The sequence below is a fragment of the Mastomys coucha genome, unplaced genomic scaffold, assembly GCF_008632895.1.
Source record: "Mastomys coucha isolate ucsf_1 unplaced genomic scaffold, UCSF_Mcou_1 pScaffold7, whole genome shotgun sequence".
NCBI classification, from domain to species: Eukaryota; Metazoa; Chordata; class Mammalia; order Rodentia; family Muridae; genus Mastomys; species Mastomys coucha.
Window position 1 is genome coordinate 63,208,599 of NW_022196913.1, and position 9,501 is coordinate 63,218,099.

Consider the following 9,501-nt stretch of genomic DNA (forward strand, 5'->3'; position numbering starts at 1 on the left):
CTGCCTCACCTGTACCCATGCACCCAGAGCGAACTCCACTGTGCTGCCCAGTCAAGACATCGGGCCCACTCTCCCAAGTGCTGCAGCCTGTGTGCGGCTGGGATAGCTCTCCTGTGGTCACACCCTTGGGGCTGGCTCACCTCGTTCTTTGACCAGGGCCAGCTCTACTGCATTGCCTGGGTGAGGTACAGAGCCAGCTGGGGGTCAGGTCTCCAGAGAGCCACATCCAGTAAGGGTCAGGGCCAGTTCTACACAGACCCCTGGATAGCCAGGTGTTCCTAGGAGCCTCCCTAGTGGTAATATAAGCCGTGGACATTCAACGCTGACTCCTGCTACTTTGAAGTTATGAACTCAGACATGGCTTTCAGCGGCAGCTCAGGCTAACACCTCACCATGGCATCCGAGTGGCAGGGCTGGCCACTCACAAAAGTCTACTCCTCTCTACTTTTGAGTCTCCTGTTCTGTCTCTCTTCATCTTGATCAAGCTGCTCCACTCCAGTTTCTCTCCCATCTGAGTACCACATACTTGCACGTTGTGGTGACTCCAGCTGCAGGCTGAGCACAGGACTGGCAGGCCCCTGGGTGACATCCTCCATCCAGGCTGCGTGGGATTATGAGTCCTAGGCATAGGACAGCTTTGGCCACCAAGCCAGGCATCAGGCTAGGATGAGCAAAGGGCTGCCGTTTGCTTTGCCACCGACTGATGGAAGAACATCACCACCAAGGTGTCTCTTTGCCTATTATTGCCTGGGGTACATACTTATTTTTTGAGACAAGGTTTCATGATGTAGCCCAAGCAGGCTGTGATCCTCCTGCCTCAATTTCCCGACTGCTGGGATTATAGGCATGAGATACCGTAAAGAGATTATTCAGATAATTTTAATGAAACCTCTCCTCAGGCCTTGGGACCTTTAATGGAAATGGTGGTTCACTTGGCTGTCATACAGGAGGCGGTCTGTGTTTTAAACGCGTGACTTAAACTGGCTACATGAGATGGACATCAACGACAACGGAAGCAGCATCTCCCACGACCACGTGAAAGCATTCTCCTTAGCAACTGCCTGAAAAACAGTTCAGAGGGCAGCGCCTGCACTCTCTTAGCTACTGTGTTCGTGGTATTGTCTTCCCTGACTCCTTGGCTCAGTGGGAAAGAGCACTGACTGCTCTTCCGAAGGTCCTGAGTTCAAATCCCACAACCACATGGTGGCTCACAACCATCAGTAATGAGATCTGACGGCCTCTTCTGGTGTGTCTGAAGACAGCTACAGTGTACTTACATATAACAATAAATAAATCTTTTAAAAAAAATAAAATATTTATTTTATTTAAGTCACATACATGGGAAGTTACGTGATGTGGGTGCAGGCGCCAGAAGCCAGAGACATCCGCTTCCCTGCGGCTGGAGTTCCGGGTGGTCTTGAGTCTCCCATGTGGGCGCTGGAAACCCAACGTGGGTCCTCTGAATGCCTGCTTCTAACTGCTGAGCCGTCTCCTCGGCCCCTCTTTTTGGCTTTTCGTACCTGGCTCACTATAAACCTTATGTCTCGCCTTTTGAGTCTGAGGAGCCATTTTGGCTGTTTTTGGAAGTTTAGAAGCCAATTCTAAACTTAGAAACTAAGAGGGCCTTTATGGGAAAGCATAAAGACACACAAATGGTGGCCAAACAGGGTCTTCCAGGCAGCCCCCTTGGAACACATTGCTCCATTGCCACTATCAAGAAATTACTGGTGTTTGTCTGACATATTGGTTTTGTTTGTTGTATGTTAACTATTTTAGTTTAATTTAGTTTTTGTTGTATGTTAATTAAAAGGCAACATTTTAAAAAAAAATGTATTCATGAATAGCAAGGTACTATCTTTGGATGTAAGACCAAGGCCTTTGCTTTGAGTTTGGAGCTGTGAATGGAAGCCTGCCCCCACCCCCCACCCCGTACTCCTTGCCCTGCCTGCACTCGCTCCCTGACCCTCTACTTCTCTGCCTTCCTGCATAACCCAGGATCTTTCTGGGGGTCTGCTCTGTCATTTGCTTCTTTTTCAACTTGCCATTTCTGTGTTTTTCTTTCTCAGCTATGTGCTTTAGCTGATCCTTTAGTTGGCCTTGGTTTATTTTTTCTCTTTCTAATGTCCAACTTTCTCTCTTTTTTTAACGTATAAAATTTTAATTTAAAAATATGTACTCCATGGAAAGTCACTCAATTTCTTCATTCATGATTTATATATTCTTTTTAAAAATTTTATTTATTTATTTTTAATTTTGTTCTTTTATTGGATATTTTCTTGATTTACATTCTCATTCTGCTGACACTTCTGGGGTTTTCAATATCGGAGCCTGGAAGGGTTTCTCTTACGGAGCCGGCCATGTTGGACAGTGGCATCCTCTAAGGTGTGCAATCTCTTCCATGCTGTTTCTGGGGGACTAGCTGGATTCTCTAAGGCGTCTAATCTCTTCCTCACTGTCTCTGGGGGAGTAGCTGAGGCTGGAGGGACCAATGGCTACAAGACGGGGTGGAGAGCATGATATGGGATGGAAAGGGAAAATATCCCCAGAAGGTTGTGTGTCTCAGTTTTTCATATATATGTTTATTCATGTGATGTGCTTCTCCAGTTTGAATGAATTAGTTTATATATATATATATATATATATATATATATACATATATATATATATATATATAATATACTTCATACACACATACATTGTGGCAAGGTCATATACATCTTTATTCATATGAAGTGCTTCTCTTGTTCGGATGAATTCTTTTTAGAACAGAATATACACTGTGACAAGGACAATTAGTTGGAGTTAGCTCTTCCCCTCCACCACCCTTGTCCTGGATTGCATGCAGCTCATCAAGCTTGGAGGCAGGTGCCTTTACCAGCTGGGCCCTGGATACATTTTTAAATGTGATGTCCAGAGTGAAACATTACCAGAAGTGAGTCTACTTAAAAGGGCACAGATTGAGTCTCAGGGAGGTCTTAGAGAAGTCTCCAGGAAGGCTGAAATACTTACTTATTTCAAAGGGGACTAAAGAAGGTAAAGTGGAAACGGAGGTCTTAGAGCAGTCTCCAGGAAGGCTGGAATACTTACTTACTTCAAAGGGGACCAAAGAAGATAAAGTGGAAACGCTGTTTTGAGGCTGACGTTAGTTTAGACAGAAGGTGACCAGTTCTCCTTAGATCAGTGATAACAGTCACCACTGCATCTCAAATCCCAGATGAAGGAGGCTGCAAAGCGCCTCCATGTGTAGGGTACTGCTGGGAGATAACTCTTAATGAAGGTTCAGCCACTGGGCCACCGCTTGTGTGAGATGTAAACAGAGTCCTTCTTGTTTGCACTCTGTCGGAAGCTCTAATTCATTTCTAATTACCATCTCTGGGGAAAACACTGTGCTGTGTTGCCGCCTTTTAAATGCCTTTTAAATGCCTTCCTCTTTTAGAAAGCAAAACAAAACAAACCGCTTATTTTTAGGTCATTAAGAAAAAACCTCATCTTGCCTTGGCTGATGTTTTTTGTTCACAAAGCAGAATTATTATTTCATTTCCTCCCCAGCCTCCTCCATGGAGGAAGTGGCTGCATTTTAAATTGGTGCTGAATTAACAATAATCAAGGGACTGTAGCTCTCCCAGGGTTTTGCTGCTGCAACTCTGTGTTTATGCAAGGCGGAGGACATGTGTCCTTGCTGTTTGGAGGACAAGTGTTGCCACACAATATGCTCTTCCTTAACTTTTGACTCAGTATTGTTTTTTGACAGAAAAAAAAAATACATGAAGAAAAGAAAAAATGACCTTAAAAATCACAAATGTAGGCCGGGTGGTGGTGGCACAGGCCTTTAATCCCAGCACTTGGGAGGCAGAGGCAGGTGGATTTCTGGGTTCGAGATCAGCCTGGTCTACAGAGTGAGTTCCAGGACAGCCAGGGCTAGACAGAGAAACCCTGTCTCGAAAAAACAAAAAAAAAAAAAAAAAAAAAAAAAAAAAAAAAAAAAAAAAAAAAAAAAAAAAAAAAAAAAAATCACAAATGTAATAAATAAAAAGGCTATATGGCTTTGTATAAGCAGGGGAGTAGAACCTGTCAGAGGTTGGCATGCGCTGGTTCTTCATATTATAAAATGTACTGGAAAAGTGGAGAAGACTGCTTTTCGGCTTAAATGATGGTTACTCTCTTTTCAGTGACTTACTCAGTTCTTGCAGTAAGTTTAGGAATTATTTGAATGGATGGGTGTTTTAGTCAGGGTTTCTATTCCTGCACAAACACTATGACCACAAAGCAAGTTGGGGAGGAAAGGGTTTATTCAGCTTACACTTCCATACTGCTGTTGATCACCAAAGGAAGTCAGGACTGGAACTCAAGCAGGTCAGGAAACAGGAGCTGATGCAGAGGATATGGAAGGATGTTACTTGTTGGCTTGCTTCCCCTGGCTTGCTCAGCTTTCTCTCTCCCTCTCTCTCTCTCTCTCTCTCTCTCTCTCTCTCTCTCTCTCTCTCTCTCTCTCTCTCTTTTGGTTTTTCGAGACAGGGTTTCTCTGTGTATCCCTGGCTGTCCTGGAACTCACTCTGTAGACCAGGCTGGCCTCGAACTCAGAAATCCACCTGCCTCTGCCTCCCAAGTGCTGGGATTAAAGGCGTGTGCCACCACTGCCCTGCTCAGCTTGATTTCTTATAGAACCCAGGACTACCAGCCCAGGGATGGCACCACCCCAAGGGGCCCTCTCCCCCTTGATCACTAATTGAGAAAATGCTTTATAGCTAGATCTCATGGAGGCATTTCCTCAAGGGGGAGGCTCCTCTCTCTGTGATAACTCTAGCCTGTATCAAGTTGACACAAAACTAACCAATACAATGGGCTAATTTTTCTTTCTTTTTTAGTTTTTCCTTTGAGGCAGGGTCCAAGCTGGCCCTGTACTTGGTGTGCTCTCCAGGCTGGCTCAGAACCTACAACCTTCCTGCACCAAGTGCTGGGGTTATAGAATGGATGACGGTGCTTGCTTTTCTATGAGACAGTGAATGAAAGTGAGGTTGGTAGTTGGCCGTGTTCTTCTACAGTCATAAGGAGATGAGGGCATTCCACACAGAGGACGCTGCCCTCCAGCCCACCTGGCTCCAGAAGATCTGGGAGAAAGGGAGCGGGGAGCAGGCAAGGTGGATGGGGACTGGGATGGTTTGTACATGCTCAGCCCAGGGAGGGGCACTGTTAGGAGGTGTGGCCTTGTTGGAGTAGGTGTGGCCTTGTTGGAGTAGGTGTGGCCCTGTTGGAGTAGGTGTGGCCTTGCTGGAGTAGATGTGTCACTGTGGGTGTGGACTTTAAGACCCTCATCCTAGCAGCCTGGAAGTCAGTATTCTGCTAGCAGCCTTCAGATGAAGATGTAGAACTCTCAGCTCCTCCTGCACCATGCCTGCCTGGATGCTGCCATGTTCCAGCCTTGATGATAACGGACTGAACTTCTGAACCTGTAAACCAGCCCCAATTAAATGTTGTTCTTTATAAGACTGCCTTGGCCATGGTGTCTGTTCACAACAGTGAAACTAAGATAGGAGGTAAATGCCTGGAAAACCACATCAGTCAGGGCCCAGGCTGGAGAGACCCATGGGGCTCACAACAAGCCATTCTGCACCTCCAAGGTGAAGTGTGATGTTGAGGGCCAGGCAAAAGTGTGTCAGTTCTGAGCATTCCCAAAGAATAAATTCTTCTATATTTAGGTCACAGAGAAATACGAGAAGATTTTGATCCCTTGTTTTTGTTTGTTTTGTTTCAAGACAGGGCTTCTCTGTATAGCCCTGGCTGTCCTGGAACTCACTCTGTAGACCAGGCTGGGCTTGAACTCACAAAGATCTATCTACCTCTGCCCCTAGTGCTAGGATTAAAGGCATGTGCTACCATGTAAAGGAACCAGTATTGCTTTTGGTTTCAGACACCCCAAGCCCAAGTTCTTAGCACAATGGAGACTTATTTACCCCAGAGGGACAAAGGGCAGGGAATGAGAGACAAAGACAGGATATAGAAGATGAAGAAGGGGAAGGGAAGAAGGCATGGGAAGGGATATTTTTTAGGTGTTGTGGTAGTGGTGGGGTTTGTATGAGGGGATTGAATGGGGTAGGTGATGTGACCAAGGACTGACTCTGGATAGAGAGGAGACAGGCATGTGGAGGGTTACAAAGGTAAAGGGGAAACCCGTGTTAGGATGAGGTGTTTAATTTTAATTGGACAAGTTAATTAGGACAGCCAAAGGGGGCTTTTGATTGCTGGACTTCGATACTTTGACAAGTGGACGTGGTCCAGCCTCAGGGGGAAGAAGTGGCCAGATAAGGGAATGGACCTTGGTGGCTAGCTTTAGGAATGTAATCTAGGGCTGGAGAGATGGCTTAGCAGTTAAGAGCACTGACTGACTGCTCCCCTGAAGGTCCCGAGTTCAAATCCCAGCAACCACATGGTGGCTCACAACCATCTGTAATGAGATCTGACTCCCTCTTCTGGTGTGTCTATATAATAATAATAATAATCATAATAATAATAATAATAATAATAATAATAATAATAATAATAATAATAATAATAATAAAAAGCAGTTAGGCACTTATTATGAGAGAAGTCTCACACAGAAAAAAAAAAAAAAACTATTTTACTGCCAGTGAGAAGCTAGAAGTTGTAGGGCTCCCATTACTAATTATTTATGTTACAGCTGAGGAATGCTAGAATACGACCTTCAGCTACTTGCCTCAGACAGACCCTGAGAGTTTATCTTGGGGCTGCCAGGACAACCTAGCCCAAGAAGAAAGACACCACTGCTCTTCTGCCTTGCACCTGGCTGTTTGATTTTACTGACCTTGATGTAGCTATCTCCTGCCTATGTAAATTTTGTAGTTTGCCCTGTTTTCTGTATACTATATAAGCCTGATTTCTACTTTGTACAAATTACATTCAGTTATGGCACTCCCTTGTGTCTGTTTCTGTTTGTCATTCCTTCACCAATGCCTTGTCTACCTGACTAGGACCCTGTTCCCCACACGGGTTGAGGGAGGCCCAGACTGGCTGGCCCATGGCAGATTAGTATCTAGAATATGCAATGAACTGGAAAAACTGAGCAAGGATAAGAAGGAGCCCAATTAAAAGGAGGGCATGAACTGAGCACAGAATTCTCAAAGGAAGGAATGCAAACGTCATGCAACTATCCTTAAAGTGTCAACTAGTATTAGCTATGAAAGGAATGCGAATGACAACCACTCCAAGGTGCCTTGGCCCTCTGACAGAATGGCTACCATCGAGAAGACAAAGCACAGCCAGCACTGGACACCAGCATTGTTGTCCATGTGAGGAAAGTGTCTGAGGGAGCAGAAGCTCGGGGAGCCATTTTGGAAGCCAGCCCAGAGGGTTCTCAGAAAGCTTGGAACTACCGTGTGATCCTGAGATGCTTCCTCTGAGTTCATACCTCAGAGTCTCCTGCCCATGCAGAGACACTTTACACACCCAGTCCTCATTGCTGTTCTGTTCACAACAGCCAGGAAATGCACACAATCCTGGGAAAACAATCGGATCCAATTGTTGTCAAAACATTTCCCAAATGTATCATGGTGCACTCCCAGGAGGATGGAGTCTTTGTTATCTCACAATTATGCTCTTTGAGTGTCACCAGGCTTACGAGTTTAAGTTTCTGTCATGGATGGGGGTGGGACTCACGGGACCCCTACAGTCCTGGAGGGTTAATAGCCATTGCTCAAGAAAAGAACAGGCAACCCTGACTAAGCTCAGGGAGTCGTACACACAATAGTCTGAAGTAGGGTGGCACCTGTGAAGGGTTTAGGAGGGATGGAGGGGAATGAAAGAGAATGAGGTTAAGTATAATCCAGGTACTGTATACATACACATACACACACACACACATACACACACACACACACACACATACACACACACACACACACACACACACACACACACACACACACACACACATATATATGCACATACATGCGGGGAACTTTGAGAGTATGAAAAGAGATAAACAAAAAACACTTGGAAGAAATCCATCCTGCCTACTGCAGTAAAGAAAGCAAGCCTCGTGTACTAAGAGGGAGAAAGTAAAGTTTTTGTTTTTTTTTTTTAAAGTCTGGGGGTAGAGAGATGGCTTGGAGGTTAAGAGTACTAGCTACTCTTCCATAGGTCCTGAGTTCAATTCCCAGCACACACATGGTGGCTCACAACCATCTATAATGAGATCTAGTGCTGCAGGCCTATATGCAGGCAGCATGCATGCTTGTATACATAATAAATAAATAAATCTTTAAAAAAGAAAATTTGACCAACTAGAGAACAGTTAACAAGCTAACAAATATAGTGTCAGGGATAAGGAAAAAAAAAACACTTCAGGAATAACCTTAAGCTAGGTTTAACTATATCATTGTCTCTAAGAAACACACATCTTGAGCAGACCTTGGGTGCAAGCTCCACATCCAGTCCCACAACACCCAGAGGAAGCTCCACTCCCTGTTGCTCTGATATGCCCAGGATCAGAGGTGAGGAAGACACAACATCTGTCCCAACACCGGGAGTGGTTGGGACCAGCAGGACCCCAGGCACACAGGAACTCTGTCAGCCCAGTGGCTCAGATTGCTTCCCATCTGTCTGGGCTGGCCGGTGCCCTGAGCAGACCTTGGGTGCAAATTCCGCAGTCATTCCCACAACACCCAGAGGAAGCTCCACTCCCAGGTGCTCTATCAAGCCCAGGGTCACAGGATCCCAGAGACAGCTTGACTCTGAGGAGTTCTGACACAACCAGGACCACAGGAAGGACAGGCTCCACTCAGATTTAGCAAGGGCAGGTAGCACTAGAGATAACCAGATGGTGCGGGGCAAGCAAAAGAATATAAGCAACACAAACCAAGGTTCCTTGGCATAATCAGAACCCAATACTCCCACCATAGCAAGTCCTGGACACACCATTGCACTAGAAAAGCAAGATTCAGATATAAAATCACTTCTCATGATGATGATACAGGACTTTAAGAAAGACATAAATAGCACCCTCAAAGAAATACAGGAGAACACAGGTAAATAGCTAGAAGCCCTTCAAGAGGAAACACAAAAATTCCTTAAAGAACTTCAGGAAAACACAATCAAACAGGCGAAGGAAATGAGCAAAACCATCCAGAATCTAAAAATGGAAATAGAAACAATAAAGAAATCAGAAAGAGAGATAACCTTGCAGAAAGAAAACCTAGGAAAGAAATCAGGAGTTGTAGATGCAAGCATCACCAACAGAATACAAGCGATAGAAGAGAGAATCTCAGGGGCAGAAGACGTCATAGAAAACATTGACACAGCAGTCAAAGAAAATGCAAAAAGCCAAAAGCTCCTAACCCAGAACATCCAGGAAATCCAGGACACAATGAGAAGACTAAACCTAAGGATAATAGGTATAGAAGAGAGGCCAGTAAATATTTTCAACAAAATTATAGAAGAAAACTTCCCTACCCTAAAGAAAGAGATGTCCATGAACATACAAGAAGC

At 44.9% G+C, this 9,501-nt stretch overlaps 1 non-coding gene across 1 annotated transcript; it reads right to left on the reverse strand.

The window, feature by feature from the left end:
- Positions 1-611: 611 nt before the first annotated feature.
- LOC116082907 lies at positions 612-755 on the reverse strand. The gene has a single exon (XR_004115522.1). It is a non-coding gene; the product is annotated as a small nucleolar RNA SNORA48 (small nucleolar RNA).
- Between the last annotated feature and the right edge of the window lie 8,746 nt (positions 756-9,501).